Below are 19,515 nucleotides of genomic sequence, written 5' to 3'. Positions count from 1 at the left end.
TCTTTAACCCTTTAGTTTTTGTGGGGCAACTTCTCCCATACGCTGCATACGCATTAAGTATGAGTGTTTGTAGATCATATTTTGAGGCTACTTCCAGTTCCTTTTTCGTGTCTCCCTTTTGGGTGATCTCATCAACTTCAGACCTAATGTACTCCTCATAGGACACCAGTCTGCCAGTTGTGGCCCCTTGATTGTAATTGACTGCCTTTCTCTAACATGCTTATGGAGATTGAGGTCTCGTCTGGTACATGCCAGTTAGTTATGTTTGCCTCAATTAACGTTAGGATAGGATAAATTAGGAGTTGTGAAAGTAATATCTAACGCCTCATCTCTACATTGGCTTTTTTGCCCCTGTTCCGTAATCAAATGGGGTTGAATTTATATACTCAATCAGCAATTTACCCCTCTTGTTTGTGTCTGTGGTGCCCCATATTTCGCGGTGTGCGTTGATTATGATGATACAAACGGCATTCTCATGAATTAATTTATTTCGTCTGTTTCTTGATAAAATTCTGATTAGAGTTTCAGACTGTTCCAAGAAATTTGAAAGTGTCTCTATTAAACTTCTGAACTTCAGTACTTTCCAAAAGACCATAACTATATGCGCTATGTGTTTCTTTACTAGAAGCATCTTTGGTTAAAATTAAAAAAAAATATCACTATAAATAAGAACTTACTTTAAATATGACGTATGAAACTGTCATCTAGGACTGAATCAAAAAATCTTCTTAGGTCGCTTTTTGTAAATGCAAAAGATTTCTTTGCCTTGCACCTATAGTTTGTTTGAAGCTTTCACAAATACACGTAAAGGTATGTAGTCAAATCTGTTCCATTGTTTAATCGCAGCAATGGATAGAAGATTTAAATATCTTTGAAATGTGTGCTAGCATTATCGATGCATTTAAGACTCTGTTCGTAAGATGATTCCTAGTCATCGCCAACAACTTTTCATATTCTTTGTAATATGATTTACTGGATTTTGTAGGAAGCGACTTTTCTTCTGCTTCTGCAACAAACCACTGAATCGACTCTTTTTCAACCACATTTATTTTATTTCTAAAGATGGTGAATTTTAGAAACCAACTTCACGTGACATTTTCATTGCAATCATATAATTTCGAATAAGCGGTCCACTTAGTCTGAAATGTATTCCAGTATAAAGCTGAAATTATTCTTGTCTTACTAGTGTCGAAAAACTTCCAGAAACACATTATACGGAAGTTTTTCCGGAAACATTAAGAGTACAACTCATTCCAAATATCTAAATAGCTTAGAACAAGCGGATAACTTACATTGGATTGTACTTATATTTGCATAAATACAGCAAGCCAAACAATTCATAGAGGAAAAGCATAATTTATAATTTATGAACGTTGATTAATGAAGTTGTTTTGGACACTGATGTGTGTCGGTAGTAGTCTGCACACAATGCACTTGTCTATATTGAACCATGAGTTTCCTAATTTTTTATAACGTCGAAACTTGCAAGAGGTAATTAGAAACTTCGACGTGGTAACTTTATTATGCAAACTAGCTGTACAATGTCAAACTTTGTGTAAGATGTGGAATACGTGCCTTCTATGCTACATGAAGGGGTTGAATTGAAAACCAATTACTTGAATGATTGAGGCTAAGAGTGTTTTGGCTACATATCACTCAAAAGATATGATATCAAAGCTGCGTAACGCATGCTTTGGATTTAAAATGGTACGATTTTACCGCGCGTTTGAGCGAAATGGTATCTATTTCATGTTGTTGTTATACCCGATGGCTCACGCATTGAGTGGTTTAGTCAACCGAAAGCTTTTCTGTTAGCAATTTATGAACTATCGCAAGGTGAAAGTTAAACACTTGCAACATGTCCACTTTCTTTTTCCTACACTCCGATTTCGTAGACGTTATTCAAGATCTTTTAATTGAAGTCGCACAGAAATGTAGTAGCAGATAAATGAGAATAAAACGTATAAATACCTTATGAACTTTACGCATAATACGTGATAACCGAAGTTAGTTAACGCAAAACCTACCTAAGAGAAATAAAGTTACCTTCTGGCAAAGCCTGTGCTGTATTTTAGCTCTCTTGTTCCCTCCAGCGCAGACCTCAAAGTAACCGCACTTTTTGTTTTGTCACTTTTTCGCGCTTCCTTTTATAAGCTTTCGTTACGTTCCATTTACACCCCCTCTTTTTCACCTACTTCACACTATCCTCACACATCCTTCATGCTTTCTTTGACGACTTCTTCACATCATCTTTGACTATTCTTCACATCTTCAGAACTTCTTTCACATTTTCTTCTTCTTCCTTGTAAATGCTTCACGTGTCTCTGACGACATAATTACGCCTTCTTTGTGTCCTCTTTAAGCTATTCTCGCAATTCCCTCATATTTTTTACCCCCGCTCCTACCATGCCTCATGCATGCTTTCTTCACGTCGGCGAGATTTCTTTAAGCTTTCTTACATCTCTCTCGGTTGCCCTCACACCTTATTCACGCCGACTTTAAGACTTCTTTACGATTATTTACCATCAGGTTTTTGATACCAGGCGCCAATGACGCCTTTTAAAGCTCGATTACAAAACCGTGAAGTACACAAGTGGGATTACCTTCCAGTTCAGGTTTACATCTCGTGGCATTTGAGAAATTTGAATAAAGGAATAACAGAGTATGATATAATTTTTACAAGCTAATATGTACCACCCTGTACATAATATACGAATCCTACGTGTTGGCTTTGTTTATTCATTTAAATGAACGCTTGGGTTTAAGTTTTCAATGGATATTACATCTGTAATTAGCAGCTTAAATGTTGGATATTATTAGATGCTTTTTATGTTTTACGTTAATCCACGCGTCACATCACTGTCACAATTTAAATGCGACAAAAATACCAAATCGAAAATGTTAGTGAAAAAATTGGAGGCATTCATTATAACGGTATTTCTTGGTATCTTCTGCATCATCGGCAGAATCAATATTAAATTACAGAAAATCTCGCGCTCGCACGTTCAGTCGGTTTCCCCGAAGGCTCGGTATCTTGGGAAGATTGGAAACTGCTGATGAGACACGTTCTTATTCGAAGATGTTTTACCCCGAATTGTATTTATTGTGTTTTCTTTTCCTTAAAAAAACAATCTAATTTATTTTGTCGCCCCGAACACCTACCTAAAAAAATGTATGCCGCTCGATAAATCCGTCTAATGTTTCACAATTCCTCCAAATTGATTGCGCGTTAAAGTAAATCGTATTCGTGACGCGCGAAAGTAGGGATTGCTCCCTTTCAACAAATTACGAAGGAAAACAAACTGCGAAATCTAAGACATTTAGAGCGAGAAAAGAATTTCAAATTTGTTTCGGATAGATGGTCTGCAGGTAGAACTCGTGCTATACGCGTGATTACAAGCAAAAAAAGTAATATTCTAAAAGTAAAAGGGGCGAGAGGTTGCCACACATCTTGTTTGGCATAGTGTCTAAAGGGAATGTCATCTCGGTTTCCAGTATCCCCATAAAACCTTTTATTTGCATCGCTTTCAACTTTTCAAATGTAAAGAAGTTTGTCTTTTCTGCTGGCGAAAATACTAATTTCAAATTGGGATATTCAGTATATTCGTATATTAGCAATTATGTAACGTTCCAAAGAGACGCTTACATCAGAAAATTGATGGAGTTGGGATGAACCCTCTACAGCCGGTCTCACAACGTTGGTTGCATAATTCTCGAGTAAATTTAAGTTAATGATTACAGCTGTTTTAATGGGATCTCTTATAAGAGAGAATACAGTTTGTATAATACGTTAACTTTAAAAGCTAATTTATATACTGCATGCAATTTTAATTGTACTACGTTTATATCCATTTTCCAGAAAGCGTTATTTAATGGTCTTTTAAAGTTAGCTTTAGAACGTTCTTCCTAAAAGTTAATCCTGGGATCCGTTGTACTGATTATTATCTAAAGAAAAAACGATCGGGTTTCGTCTAAAAGCGTTTTATAATGTATGAGGGTAGCTACAATACAATAAATTTGGAAAATGAAAGCGGGTGTAATGAATAATGAATGCAAGGTTTTCTATCGTTGGTAGGCCCGAATACCTCACATTAGATATGTAGGAGTCACTTGGGAATGCCCTTTCATATAAGAAATGGTGAATTCCCCCATTTTGGAGGCGGAAAATGGGCATACGTTAATTAAGTGTCCAAACATATAGACCGGGAGGCAGTGTACATAGTAACTAAACCATAAGCGACAAAAAATTCGACAATACAGGCTGAAAGTACGTTGAAAACTAATAATAAAATCACTCGTCTGCCAGTTGTAAGTGGCAGCATTAACTTGGGGCGGCGCTGAATAGGTGACTTCTTTAGGTGATCAACTAAATTACCAAACTATTACGGTCACGGAAAAGATTTGTATCAAGAAATCCCATTTTTTCCATAGTTTTCAAATATGCTATGGCAGACGATTTCAAGTGCAGCGTTGGTAGCGAAAGACGCCCTCCAATGTAGGGAAAAACACCCCTGAACTAAACCATGACGACCGTATAAAAATTATTCATAAAAAATTCCTCTTTTTGTCACTACTTTAAAATATATCCTGGCAGACGATATTAAGTGTAGCTTTAATAGTGGAAGACGTCTTAGAAGTTAAACAATTTAGGTATAGTAAATCCCAGCGAGTGCGAGCGTGTGAGAGATAAGCGCGCGAGAGCACAACGAACAGAGATAGCTATAGATTTACGCACCGCTTGGAGTTACCAAACGAATTAAATTAGGGAAATAATAAATTGTTTATTTCGCGATAAGATTGTCGGTATTTCTTGAATTCTTCTCAGACTGAGAAACAGAAAACTTGAAGAGAAAAGAAGATAGATCTTCAGCTCGTTCTAAACTATCCTCTGACTCCAGTTCCGTTGTCTCTATGCAACATTGATGGATCGATGATTAAAATCGACAAGTTTGTTTTGCTGAAACTTTTTCGGAAGTATGATTTCTTCAAGTGCTCCTAGTCCATCGCCAGTTGTAGATGTTGTTTTAATCGATGGATTATTTTTTTTGCATCTTTTAAAAGATCTCCGGTAAACCTTTGAGCGATTTTCTGAACACATCCTCGGCAAGATTTGTGCTGTGTCAGCGAGAGAAGTACATCTTACTTTTGACAGATAGTTACCCCTTCCATGAAGCACGCAGAACATGATCGTTGGGATCAAAATAAGGAAAGATTACAATCCTACTCAATTTCTGTTTCCACTCAGAAGCAGCCTGCAAATTTCATAAAACCACTTCGCAATGATAGCTCAAAGCCTCTCTTATAGATTACTTATACCGTTCATAGGCAAAAAAGACCTGTTGCGCTTTACTTGGAAAGAAAGTTGTGTTTGCCACATATGAAGATAAGTGCTATAAATTTGTGACAAGGGAAGATGCTGTGGTAAAAACTGAATTGTGCTGCAGTCACTAAGAGGCAGATTCTCGAATAATTTACCATCTTGGTAAACTACCAACAAGTAGCAAAGTCATTATTAGCGCTTCCGATATGGATATTGCTGTTATTGCTTTGGGAAATGTAAAATTGACGCTACCATCAAGGTATTAGATGGAAGTAGGTCTCGTTTCAATAACACGCAGAAATTCATAAATCTTCGTGAGATGTTCGTGAATTTGGGTGTTGATGTGTGTAACGCGCAGGGTAACGCGTTACCGGGTTCCCAGGCATTTACCGGATGTATGACTTGTGTATGGTCCTCATGGTTTAGTTCATCGCAATTTGGGCGAATGCCACCGAAAAATGTCTGAGTTTCTACAATCCGTTTGATTGAAGTGGATGGAACTATGTGAATCAGAAGTTTAGAATCAAATGGTTTGAAAGATCTCAGTAGTCAGTATCCTATCGCTATCTCTGTTGGTTATGCTCTCGCGCGTTTATCTCTCACACGCTCGCACTCGCTGGGATTTACTATACCTAAATTTTTTAACTTCTAAGACGTCTGCCACTATTAAAGTTACACTTAATATCGTCTGCCAAGATATATTTTAAAGTAGTGACAAAAAGAGGAATTTTTTATGTATACTTTTTATACGGTCCTCATGGTTTAGTTCAGGGGTGTTTTTCCCTACATTGGAGGGCGTCTTTCGCTACCAACGCTGCACTTGAAATCAACTGTCATAGCACATTTGAAAACTATGGAAAAAATGGGATTTCTTGATACAAATCTTTTCCGTGACCGTAATAGTTTGGGAATTTAGTTGATCACCTAAAGAAGTCACCTATTCAGCGCCGCCCCAAGTTAATGCTGCCACTTACGACTGGCAGACTAGTGATTTTATTATTAGTTTTCAACGTACTTTCAGCCTGTATTGTCGAATTTTTTTGTCGCTTATGGTTTAGTTACTATGTACGCTGCCTCCCGGTCTAATAGATACCGAAATGAGTTTCGAGTAATTTTTTATAATACCTTACAACAAACTCTATCGGTAAAGGTATAACTAAAAAAAGGAAATATAGAAGGAAAAAAATCAAAATTGCGTGACTTGTTTCAGGATTACTTTGTTAACATGAAGACTGACTACGATTTTCTTCTTTTAACAGCATATATCCGGCTAGACCACCGCGTCACAGATTTTACGCTCTCTTTCAAATAACCCGAGACAGCCCCGTTAACTCTCCAATCCCCCCTATTTACCTAAGCAAAAACGAACTAACTCCTTTTAGTAGGTATTAAATCCCATATAAAAATGAGTTATGAGTTACCATGCGTATTAAAGTTTGGCTTCACTGGAAATAGGTATATTGGGGGGTTAGGAAAAAAGATAGGATGAAGGCCCAGAGATCCTCCCAGAAAAACCACCCCAAAACCACCCCCAAAGGTACATTTTCTTATGTTTGTGCAATTTTCTCGGAAACTATTGATTTTTTGGAAAAATGTCTAGAGCCCTAATTTAAAGATAAGAAAATTTCCTATGGTGTATGTAATGTTTATAATCACTTAATAACTAATCGAAAATAAGGTAATAAAATTAAGGTAAAAATAAAAAAATGTCACGAGCTAGACTAATACTATCCATACTTAATAAAAATAGAAATTAAACTTCTAATGATCTATTTATTTTGAAATAAGAAGTTTTTGAAGGTGAAGTTATAGGTAAGTGTAATAATAGGCAACAAACTCTAATTACATATTCTTATCGTCTAATATTTATACAAATTTAGCCCATAAAACTGCCTACCTCTCATTTTTATTTCGCGCGATGTTGTTGTACCATGATGGGCACCGAAGCGCTGTTGTCAAGACATTTCATAATTCAACAATAATTAGTCAGCGTGCATTTTAGGGATGCGTTTTTTTAGTAGGACTAATAAATATTTTTTGTTAATGTGCAGTAATGTTTCGCATTATGGGGGGAAAGGATATAAATACAAAATACGCTCCCAATCGCGTGGCAGATATTTTTAACATGTGTTGTTTTTTATATTATGTATTCAGAGCTGGGCAGTATTCGATTTTGTAAATACTTTTTAGTATTCAAATCCTTTAAACTATTCAAATACTTTGTAATTAAATACTTTTATGGAAGCAGTATTTGTATTTGTAACTCAAATACTTTCACAAATATTTAGTATTCGAATACTTCGCAAGGTATTTGAATACTTTGAGAAGTATTCAAATACTTCGCACAGTATTTGAATTCTTAACCTTCCTTTTTCACCAAAAATCGACTGCACCAAAATTTCTCGGGAAAACACTTTTTCTTATTAATTTTGGTGCGTAGAATCCAAAACAATTCGTACTTTTTCGATCAGACTTCTCAATCAAAAGTTATAGACTAGAAACCAATTTCGAAAAAAATTCAAAGGGCTGTAGCTTTTGAACTAGTAGCCCAATCTTGGAACTGTTTGAAATTATGGATTCTACAGGCCACATTCTATAAGAAATTTTTTTTTCCCGGGTCGATCTGAGACAATTTTTTTTTCGGGCCTCAAATTCCTTTTTTACCAAAAATCGACTACACCAAAATTTCTCGGAAAAACACTTTTTATTATACCTGAATCACAATTTCCGTTTTAAACACTCAAATGCGTGCGAAAAAAGGCCTTTAAAACACACGTGCTTTAAAGTTGCTCAGTAACAATACTTCAAGTATGACTTTTGAAACTGTCATCTGGATGAAATAAAAAATCTTCTTAGGTCGCTTTCTGTAAATGCAGAACATTTCTTTGACTTTTGTACCTATCCTTTGGTTGAAGCTTTCACAAACGCGCGTAATTTAAGGTATGCTTCCAAATCTGTTCCACTTTTTAATCGCAGCATTGCTTTGAAGTTTTGAATGAATGCACCAAAATATAGAAGATTTAAATACCTTTGACATTTCCTTCATATATGCCAGCATTATCGATTAATTTAAGACTGTATTCGTAAGTAACTTCCTATTCATCTATGGAAACAACTTTTCATATTCTTTATAATAGGCTTTACTGGAGTTGGATTTTACACCTACCAACGTTTGTTTAGATTTTACAACAACCGATTTAATGGACGGTGTATTATCTTTTTCAATGGAAATCGTTTAATTCACCAAGACGATGATTTTTATAAGCAAACGTCAAGTGACATTTCCATGGCAATCGTAAAACTACGAACACTCAGCCCACTTTTATTAGACATGTTTTCGAGTATAACGTCAATATGACTTCATTGTATTTCCTATTTTTAAATTATACTGCAGGTATAATAAAAAATACTATAAGATACAGGTGTATAATTGGTCTTTAAAGCACTTGCAACGTTAAAGGCACTCCGCTTTGCGTCGTGCCCTTAAACTCGTTGCGCGTGCTTTAATGACTTGATTATACACTTGTATCTTAATATACAATTTTCTTATTAATTTTGGTGCGTAGAATCCAAAACAATTCGTAATTTTTCGATCAGACTTCTCAATCAAAAGTTATAGACTAGAAACCAATTTCGAAGACAAATTCAAAGGGCTGTAACTTTTGAACTAGTAGCCCAATCTTCAAACTGATTGAAATTATGGATTCTACAGGCCACATTCTATAAGAAATTTTTTTTTCCGGTTCGATCTGAGACAATTTTTTTTCGGGCCTCAAAAAAAGGCAGTGTATGACCTTCCTTTTTTACCAAAAATCGACTACACCAAAATTTCTCGGAAAAACACTTTTTCTTATTAATTTTGGTGCGTAGAATCCAAAACAATTCGTACTTTTTCGATCAGACTTCTCATTCAAAAGTTATAGACTAGAAACCAATTTCGAAAAAAATTCAAAGGGCTGTAACTTTTGAATTAGTAGCCCAATCTTGGAACTGTTTGAAATTATGGATTCTACAGGCCACATTCTATAAGAAAATTTTTTTTCCGGGTCGATCTGAGACAATTTTTTTCGGGGCTCAAAAAAAGGCAGTGTATAACCTTCCTTTTTTACCAAAAATCGACTGCACCAAAATTTCTCGGGAAAACACTTTCTCTTATTAATTTTGGTGCGTAGAATCCAAAACAATTCGTACTTTTTCGATCAGACTTCTCAATCAAAAGTTATAGACTAGAAACCAATTTCGAAGAAAAATTCAAAGGGCTGTAACTTTTGAACTAGTAGCCCAATCTTGGAACTGTTTGAAATTATGGATTGTACAGGCCACATTCTATAAGAAATTTTTTTCCGGGTTGATCTGAGACAATCTTTTTTTTCGGGCCTCAAAAAAAGGCAGTGTATATTATTTATTAACATTGCGTTTGGCTCATTTATAGTTAAAAATAGTTCCTATCAATGCGAAGCGTATGTTTGCAGGGGATCATTCCGCCTCAAACCCTATTCACTAATATGTATTCTATTGCAGCTATGCCTTAAAGAAAATAAGAACCGTTTCGTATTTTATTAAAGATTACTGACTTTACTACACAAGTAAGAGAGTTGTGATTGTTGCACTAGATCCGTACAGGAAAAATACATTAAAATAGGAAAAAATGGAAGTACATTTACTAAAGTTAGAGCTTTTCCACAACGTAAAGGAAATGATTATCGTAATTGTACTTCCAACACAAAAGGCAATAACGAGAGTTGCTAACACAATCTCTCTCAGAAATTGTAGTGCAACTTAAGCCACTAAAACTTAAATAAACATCCCTTCTCGTACGTAATCGAAGGGATTGTAAAGCTACAACATAAAAAATTATTGATCCCTAAAGCTTAAGTGATTTTCGTAACAATGTACATATAAAAAAGAACGATCTCAAATTGTATCTCGCAGAGATTACTATTGAGAATAACGTCTCTGGAGGTTGTTAACGAGCGCTCCGGGTGTGGTTCCGGGGTTTTCAGTACGACTTCAACTAACGAGCAATCATGAGGCGTAACGACTCCGGATCAGACTTTTCCGCCACTCGTATAATTAGCCCAAAAAATATGCGCCAGCTTTGGTACAGAAAAAAACATTATTAGCTTTGTTTCGGTTTTTATTAGTCAATTATCTAACAAAGTTACATCGAATTTGCAGATATGTATAATTTGTCTCAGTTATGTTTATGATAGGTACGTATTTGTGGTATTATGTGTAATGTATACTCTTATTGTCATTTACTATTTCTCCCTTTCATTATATACACATGCTCAAAACCACACTTCGAAATGAAATGAAAAATGTGTGTGTGAAAAGCGTACGAGGATATTAATCTGTTTGTTTCACTTACAAAATTACTAAGTTTTTCAATTAAAAGTGACGATATACGATGATGAATGTTTACACAACCAAATGTAAAGTACGTCCAATTTCAAAACACATAACCTCCCTCGGGAAGTTTTAATCACACTCTGTTTTCAAATTGGACGTTGTTTCTTCATTTACAACTACGAACATAATTGGTGTTTGTTAGTTACAGTTGGGATATATGAAAGAGTTTTATTCTGCATTCAACAAGAAATTGTTATTTATTAGCTAGAGGGTAGTAAACCATCTCTTAGTTATTTGATTTTACAGGGTGATTCAAATTTGAGGGCCATGGGGATTTCGGGAACTGTTAGAGATAAGTAGGTAGTTTAAATTTGGCAAAGTTGCGTAATTTGATGCTTAACAAAATGTAGTTTTGAAACTTAAAAAATTGTGACTACTTCCGGAGATATCCGGAAAAAAGTTTGCAAAATCGTTTTTATTTTTTACTGAAGTTATTTAAAACGATATTTCGAAATAAATGATACATTATTGTGGCCACCTTTGTCCCTCTACAAAATGCTATTTAAATTTTAAGTTTGACGTTTCGTCTCCAGTCAACCATCATCAACTTTGTTTTTTCTTATGGAAGTAATTTTTACTTTTTGTGTCATTTGAAGGAGAATTTTTTTCTGATTTCAAAAATGTAAAAATCACTATCTTTTAGCCCCAGTTGCACCAACAAAATTAAGCGTTGCTTAAAGTTAAGTCGAACTTAAAATCTATGGCAACGTTTATTAAGACAATCGTAAGTTGCTATGGTGTTTAAGGTATGATTAACTTTAAGGGATACTTAATTTTGACGATGCAATTGGCCCTTAATCGTAAATAGCGCTATTAATTCGTAAAAACGCAAGAAACTACGTACGTACACTATCTAAGAAAATTGTTAAATGCAAATTGGAAAAGAAGTGAGAAAGTAAGTGAGTACATATTCTGGAAGGTGTCCAATAGCTTCTTGTCTTTCCGTGTAATTAATGAAGTCTCTAGAGCTATTCTCGTATCATTAAGAGAGGGCAATTTTGAATTGCATTTTTGATTTGATTTTGATAGTTGAAGCTGAGGATGGATTTAATATTTGTTTTCAATTAAAATCGTTCGTACTGCCGAAAGTCATAAGCATGGCTAGGAAGGGTAGAAACTGATATAATTTGCATCTGTTAATATAAATACGGCGCTCGCAACTCAAAAATATAAGAAAAAATTTTTGTCGGAACCCTGAGGAACTCCACAAAAATTGTACACTTTAATAACCTGATTGAAATCGAATCAGCTCACATTTTATTGCATCGATCTCCTTCATAATTTCAATCGCTTAGGCTACGATGCAAATTTCTACATTTTCACACACTTACTTAATGCAAAACACGTTTACTAATCAAAACGTTGCAATGTAGTATCAAATTTGTGTTTAGGAGCGATAAAAGCTACCTTCATCAGAACGTCAGGATTTTATTATCAGACCGTGTCCAGCCGTTAAGTTTCATTTCGGATATTAAACATATATGTAACTACACTTCATGAAATTTTTTACTTTAATAGAGCGAGCTATTTATGTATAATCATAAGAATGATAATTAACCAAGCGAATATAATTTTCACGCTTAAAACCTTAATGCTGTCGGTAATCTTTATTACGGGAGTTAATTTTCGACATTTCAGGAATTAAACGATAAACTGTTAATGTTTTAATCTCTACTGCGCTATTATGCTTTAATTAAATTGTTACATTTATCCAAAGAGTTTTGTTTGTATACTGTAATGGTTTTTGTACACTTCATGAACAGGATAATGTGTTGACAATACTCACTTTAAAATATGAAGTAAAGGTCTTATTTGGAGTAAAATAAGGTAGTTGATAAATAACAAGAGCTGATGGTCATATGAGGATAACCAACACTTACTTTTCTTTTGAAAACTGTTCAACTCTATCATGGAGAGTACAACAATGTAAGTAATTGAATTTAAAAACGAAATGTAATGCTTGATAGCTGGGGTTTATCTTAATTGATTCGTGCTACATGTAGATATATTGAGTACACGTAGACCGTTGTTACACTAACGCCGAGGAATGGTTTGAGGCTATTAATCACATTTTGGCAAAGTTTTAGTAGGGCATCAGATTAACCCTCTCCTTCAATTTCGTGCTATTTCCCTAACATGTCGCTGGGATCTATAATTGTAATTAATTTGGGGTAACATCCCTTGCATCCAATCGTCGGGCCTGGTACATCGAATGTACGGTCGAAATCTGAATAGCGCCATTAAAATTGGAGGAGCTCAATGATGGATGTTGTATTTCGATATACGGCTATAAATTGAAATTGAACAAAGTTTCCTTTTTGTCGAAGGTATAAGGTACGGAAGTGGCGTAATGAATGGGCGGTCGTCGAGTTTATCCTTATTTATGTACTCTGGGAGTTAAAAAGAAATTTAAGCGGCAACATATAAGTATCAAACATGGCATGTAGTTTGAAACGCAATTCCTGTTATCACCGCGGGATAAAGGACTATCTCGTTACTTAGGGGGCGCTACGGAATAAAGCCCGAGGTTAAATTCGTTCTTTAGATTGTGGTATTAAATGAAGAAGTAATAATGGCTTACTATTTGAAGGTGTACGATCTACGTTATTGGTATATTTATTTAAAATAAGTATAGATGATAATAAACTTCATATGGCAATTGTTCAATATGATATTTTGGTTACGTGTTGCTAATTTCCGTAGGTCCTGGACACCTTTTGCTATAACTAACTACTAAACTCGTGGCGAAGAAACTTAATTCACCGCACAGGAATTCTACGGCATATGTGAAATAAATGATTTAACACACAAGGATTGAAAGTCATTTATTCAGTAACAAATTTCACACTTGAAGCGATTAAATTCTCCGAGAATCTCTTTGAAAGCGAGCAAATCCTTAAATTTATACAGAACTCGACAGCTCGTGGGAGAAACCGTTTTCCTCCAAATTTAAGTGAATGATGTTTGAAATAAGAAATAACGTCGTTTCCAAACTAAATGGAGTAGGGTATGTCTTAACACGATGAATTACTATAAATGCGGCTTCAGAAGCCCGCCTCCTTTATATCCCCGATTTGTTTTAGTGTTTTCTCTAAGAGTGCCGAATGTCGATTTTTCCGTGAACAAAAAAATACGTGATGCAGAATAAAACTCTAAAACCGGATGTCGCTGGAAGATAACATGGAAACAATTTGGCACTACATTAATTATGTACAAATACGTAAAGTAGTAAAATAGAAAATTTCAAATGAATTACAATCCTTAAACGTCTAACATTATAAAAAATAGCAACTATAACATTTTCTCAGTCCAATTACAAGTAACAATTATAGAAAGACTTATCTTCATCTTCGGGAACGCCGAATGCGTCATACGAATTCACAATTATCGCTACTACAGCTTAGTGACGTTGATGAAACTTCTACCAATAACGAACATTCGCTACCTTCGTCGCAATCGTCCCTGGATCATAGCTCAATTATTTCTGGGCCCTTCCATGTAATTCCGTTTCTTAATAAGTTACAGTATCGCATTACGCCTCCCATCGCCACTACCTGTAATAAAAATATTTCTTTTGTACCAAATGTTATCTTTGTGGAAAAACTCTAATGGTATTTATAGCAAGAAAAATATTGATAGCTTAAAAAGAACGCGGTAAAAACTAGGCTTCTGCAAAAAATGCTTGATATACGATAGTGACTGACCATGCTCATTTATAAGTGAGGATTAGGTACGCTCATTCCTATTGTAATTTTATTTCTAGTTGCAGATAATCATTATCAAATGGTTAATCACTTAGCTACAGCAAACTGGCTTAAATTTTCCGCGCGACAATAATGTCAATTTGTATGAATCCGATTGGCGAACAATAAAGTCGTAAGGAATAAAAACTAAAATACGTTTTTTATGGAAACGAAAACACAACAGAAACGATTTTGTGGGAATTTCAATTTGATTACACCTTCATTTGCATTCGCATTAATTTCAGAAATTTCCATAATAACTTTGGTACAAAATTTGCATATTTGGGAAAGGAAAAGAAATTACAAGAATGATTTAATTACTTACGTTAATGATAGTTCTTGATATGAAAAACGCCACTTCTGCTTTGCATAGGGCGTCAAATTGCTGAAACAAATACAACGAGTTAACTTCCGGCAGCTCTTCACACTTTCAAAATGAAAATTCGCAATTCGAAAAGAGGTAGCTACAAAATTCAATTACACCCAACGCGGATATTTACATTAAACTTTGTTAACAGCCGCATTCAGTGTACGACTGTACGCGTTCACAGAATGAGAGATAATTCACAGACATACCTACCCTATTTACATGATCTCTTAAGACGTTCGAGTAAACCATCGCAACAGCTTCTAGAGCCATAAAGGTTATAAATCCGATTATCCAAGGTATCACAAACGATGTATTTTCCTGAAAACAAATACAACTGTTAGGATAGAAACAAACTGTATAAAGAAATTCGAACAAATGGGCAGTACGATTCAACGAAAGACATACTTATTACAATACCAACTTGTATCGGGCGTCTTGGGCGACAGCGAAGGGTATAAGGAGTTGGTTTCAGTTTGGAAGTAGATTGTTTGTTAATTTGGAGTTAATATAATTGCTTTACTTGAACCATATTGAAAATTACACGTATCAGTTTAGTACGAGCTTCGCCACGATAGAATATTCGTTATTCTTGACCCTATTTTCATCTACTGAACAGTTGGACCTTGGTCAATTTATTTTACAATACAGCATTAAACGTCTATTAATTATCTACAATAAATTAGAAAAACATTTAACAACTTTTGGAAAAACCCTCTAAAATATGGCAACACGCCTCAAACTCTCCATCTAAATATCGCACATAATAAAAATTGAAAAGGAAAGTGGTAGCATTGAACAGGAGACATATTTTGAAAGATCGATTTATACAGTTGTGTTTTCTACACCTGAGAATTAGGTGGCCAAAAAACAACTGCTGCACTAAAGCGTAGTTCTTTGGTTATGAGCTTTAGTATGTACGTCGACATTTTAAACCGAAGCGTAAGGATTGTGGAAAATGCAACGATGCATACTAACCCTGTGAAACGTTAAACTATCACCTTAGCATTGTTTCATTCGTAGGGCAGGAACGAAAGAAACAAATCAGCGACATGACTGTTTTCGTTAAAAAGAACCCATTTTGTAGGCGTTCATTAGTTTAGTTTTAAATTGATTTGTTTTCGGTCTAACAGTGTGATCACTCTTGCAGCTCAAAGTTTAATTATTTTTTCGAGATTAATTCGGGTCCGTTACAAGAGCAATTGGTGTAGAGTCCGAAAATAAATTCGTTATCAGATGGTTTGGGTACTGAGTCACGGTAGTGTTAACCGTGGGGTTCGCATCCGGAAATATTAAAACGAATTCGGTTATGGATTACTCACGCATCCTCTGTGTGGTTCGAATTAATAGTTTTTGCATTACGGTTCGAACAGCAGGGCAACAAAAAATCAAGTGGTGATTACGGGTATTTTTTTAAACAGAAATTTAAATCGCGAGTTTCGTGCGTAAACTAACACCCAGAAGTGAATTAATTACTTAAAATACTTGAGCAGTTGAGTAGGCGAATTCCGTCGCGTGAAATTATTACGGTATTCAGTCGAGGACAAATTAATTAAACGTGCCTGTGTATTTTATGCTACAAAGGGCTATTGTTTAGAGTTATTCCGGAACAATCTACAACGTCATTATGTATTTCATTTTTCCGGATCAATTGTCGTTGTAAGGAGAGCCGTTCCAAGCTTATTCTATATCAACACCGTCATCTGTAGAATGGCATTTTTTATGTGACGTACGGTCAGTTTTATTTATGTAAAAAATTAAGGGCTGTATATCTTTAAGAAAAATCGTCGTAGCTTATAATTGATCGAAGTTTCAAAAATTTTTAAGGATAATTTTGGCTTATATCTTCTTAAATCAATTTGGAGTCGCTTGTATTACAAGACTTTTGTCGGTTATGAACTCATATGATTTGGATTTGATATAAAACATTAGTTTTCATTTAAAAGGTGTTTTGATTTAAAGTTCAAAAAGGGCAATTTCCGAATGAATGGTTAATCTGGTTAATTATACTGCGTACATTGTATGAAAATTTGCCATATCCTGTTAATAGATTTTGCAAAAAAGCACACGTTTTCGTACACGAAATATACCAGAATTAATGAAACTTTGATGAATGATTGATGGAAGGTACCAGCTTTAACGAACACCCGGTACTTCGACGAACTCAAACGGGCGATTCCTTACGAGAAATTGCAGTCCCGGACAGATTTTTCGCTAGTAGTTGGAAATAGGCGGTCAAATATCTTTGTAGCATCGGAAAGCTCTCTTCGATCTGACGAGGAGGAAAAAATATTGTATAACTTCAGTTCCGTTAATTAATGATTGGCCGATTTTAGCTGATCAATGGTTATTTAAAACCAGGATAAAAATCGGCAAGGTCGCTCGCTCACACGTAGATAAACCGGATAAAGTTAACCTGTCTCTTGATCACAAAATTTGACACGCGATCGGTGTTAACTGAACTACCTAATTTCGGAATTTAAACTAGGCAAATTAAGTGAGTATAATTACCGGTATCTAATCAGACGTGTTGCAGCAAACGGCGTCTGATTGACATAGGTTTAGTGTCAAATGAAGAGCACTTATTTAGGATTAATTTTAACACTGGTCCCAGACTTTTGGGATAACAGGGGATCGAGTAATGAATTAAAGTTATAATTTTTGGGCGTTATCACCTCAGGTAATTCAGATATTTCTTTTCCGCATTTTGGGAATTCTGTATAAGGAACTGTGTCAACTTGAACGTTAAATTTTGCAATTATACCGTACCATTTCATTTCTATGTAAGCGCTTGATATTTTCATTCCGTTAATTATAAAGGGGATTTGCTTTCTTTAGTTTTGCTTTCAGTTAGATACTGCTTTGGAAAATCGCTACCATTTCCGTGTGCCGTAATTCTGTTTTAGATTATTAGCCAGTGATCGACCGCCTGTTCCCTGGAGTTTTCCGTTTTCTCCGTCTGATTACAAGTGGCAGACCGTCCTTGACCAGGAGCAAGGATCGACAATCTCCTGGGGGCGCTCGAGGTAAAGCGTCTCGTTTAATAAGAAGAACGTTCGATAACAATGACTATGGACTAACTATTTATATTCAATTATTTGGGGATCAAAATAATTCTAGTACATTACGGGAGCCAAATTAATACTTATGGACCAAATGTTTTGAAAATTGCTTATCTTATTTAGTTCGTGGTGAATCTTTAAGGCGAGTTGGAATGCGCCTGTTAGATTATCTTTTCGTTTCCTTACAAACACTTTTGTGTGGTCCGCACGTTTAAGAGTAGTTTCATTCATCACTGACGAATTTAATGTCACTTTAATTGCAAAATTTTTAAGTATTACTACCTTCTGGTGATTAACGGTATGTTGTGTAATTCCAGAATTATTTCTAATTATTTTATTGTGGAGGATATAATTGAATTTTGGTGAATACGTGAGTAACGGCCATTTGCATAAGCATCTGTTACCTTGCCCATTTTTTTTAGGATTTCTATGCGTTTTATATGGGGTTTGAACCAATTTACTTTTAAAACGTTGGCGACTTGGTGTGTTATTATTTTCTAAATAACCCCAACATTATTCGGAGATATGTAAAATTTTGTGTTTTTAATGAACAGTAGGGTCTCTAGTGTCTAGTGGCCATTTTTAGGACTAACTATGGTAATTCCTCGTTTGAGGTTTCCAGAAAGATCGTGGAATGGTTCTGGCCATTTAAAGAAACTGTGTGGCGCTTAACTATACGGTAAGTTAAGGAGAAGGACTCCCTTTTTGTAGACATCATTCCACAGCTAGCTGACCGCTTATACACAAGATTTTGAGGAAAAAAAGCAGTGACATCTTAACTCACATCACATAGTTAAAAAAATAAATAACAGATAAACCATTGTGTTGTTTGTAATCGTGTTCAATTACAATTTCAATTTCACTAGCAAATAATATTCCTTTGTGTTCACATTTAACTAAGTTTGCTTGATCTAAGCTTCATTATACGTTGGAAACAGTTTAAAGCAATTTATTTAGTAGTTAATTTCAAGTAAGTTATTTCAGCCTGCAACGTTCCCAACCGTAATTATATTTTTCACCTCTAAAAACCTTCATCCAGTATTTTTATAAGGATTATATGACTTTTAGTTTATATTATTCGTAGTTTTTTGTAGTGAACACACTAGCACTAGTAAAAACAGTACGTCTATGTACTTATATTATTAGATACATGATTTTGTTATTCATTCGGAAAAATTAGTCCAAATAATTAACGTTTTCACTACAGTTAACTACATTTCGTAATATGTCTTATACTACGCGATCTAGGATGAGTTGCTGTCGAGTCATCTTTGGAATTTTTGTTTAAATGTGAAATCGTACTCAACTTGAACCTCCAAAGTTGACTCGACCGCCACTCATGTTTGACCGCCCGTTATTTTAGTGAGAGAATTATATCCCATTAGAATAGCAGCCAGTTTGCATAACCTAATTACATCACTAAGAGAAATATCTTGTTTCATGTTAAGATATTAAGCGTAGTTTCAAAAGTATGTAAGAAAAAGAACTGCAGTATGGTTTTATAATCTTCTATTGCTGCAAGAGTCCTCACTTTAAGGACTATTAGGTATAAACTCTTCGTCTTCATACAATTTCATAACTGCTTCCCCTGCAGCGTTTATTAGTAACGGT

General features: G+C 35.0%; 1 protein-coding gene and 2 long non-coding RNA genes across 3 annotated transcripts in view; 2 read left to right on the top strand and 1 right to left on the bottom strand.

Moving 5' to 3' along the window:
• LOC116168013 overlaps positions 1-19,515 on the bottom strand; it is a 171,319-nt gene that overhangs the window by 37,841 nt on the left and 113,963 nt on the right. The gene's annotated exons all lie outside the window — the stretch shown is intronic.
• LOC116168672 lies at positions 12,516-13,984 on the top strand. Its single transcript, XR_004144808.1, has 2 exons — positions 12,516-12,658; positions 13,436-13,984. It is a non-coding gene; the product is annotated as an uncharacterized LOC116168672 (long non-coding RNA).
• Positions 14,201-18,842, top strand: LOC116168671. The gene is made up of 2 exons (XR_004144807.1): positions 14,201-18,274; positions 18,327-18,842. It is a non-coding gene; the product is annotated as an uncharacterized LOC116168671 (long non-coding RNA).

The sequence above is a fragment of the Photinus pyralis genome, unplaced genomic scaffold, assembly GCF_008802855.1.
Source record: "Photinus pyralis isolate 1611_PpyrPB1 unplaced genomic scaffold, Ppyr1.3 Ppyr1.4_LG4, whole genome shotgun sequence".
Lineage (NCBI taxonomy): Eukaryota > Metazoa > Arthropoda > Insecta > Coleoptera > Lampyridae > Photinus > Photinus pyralis.
This window is presented reverse-complemented; position numbering and strand designations above follow the sequence as displayed.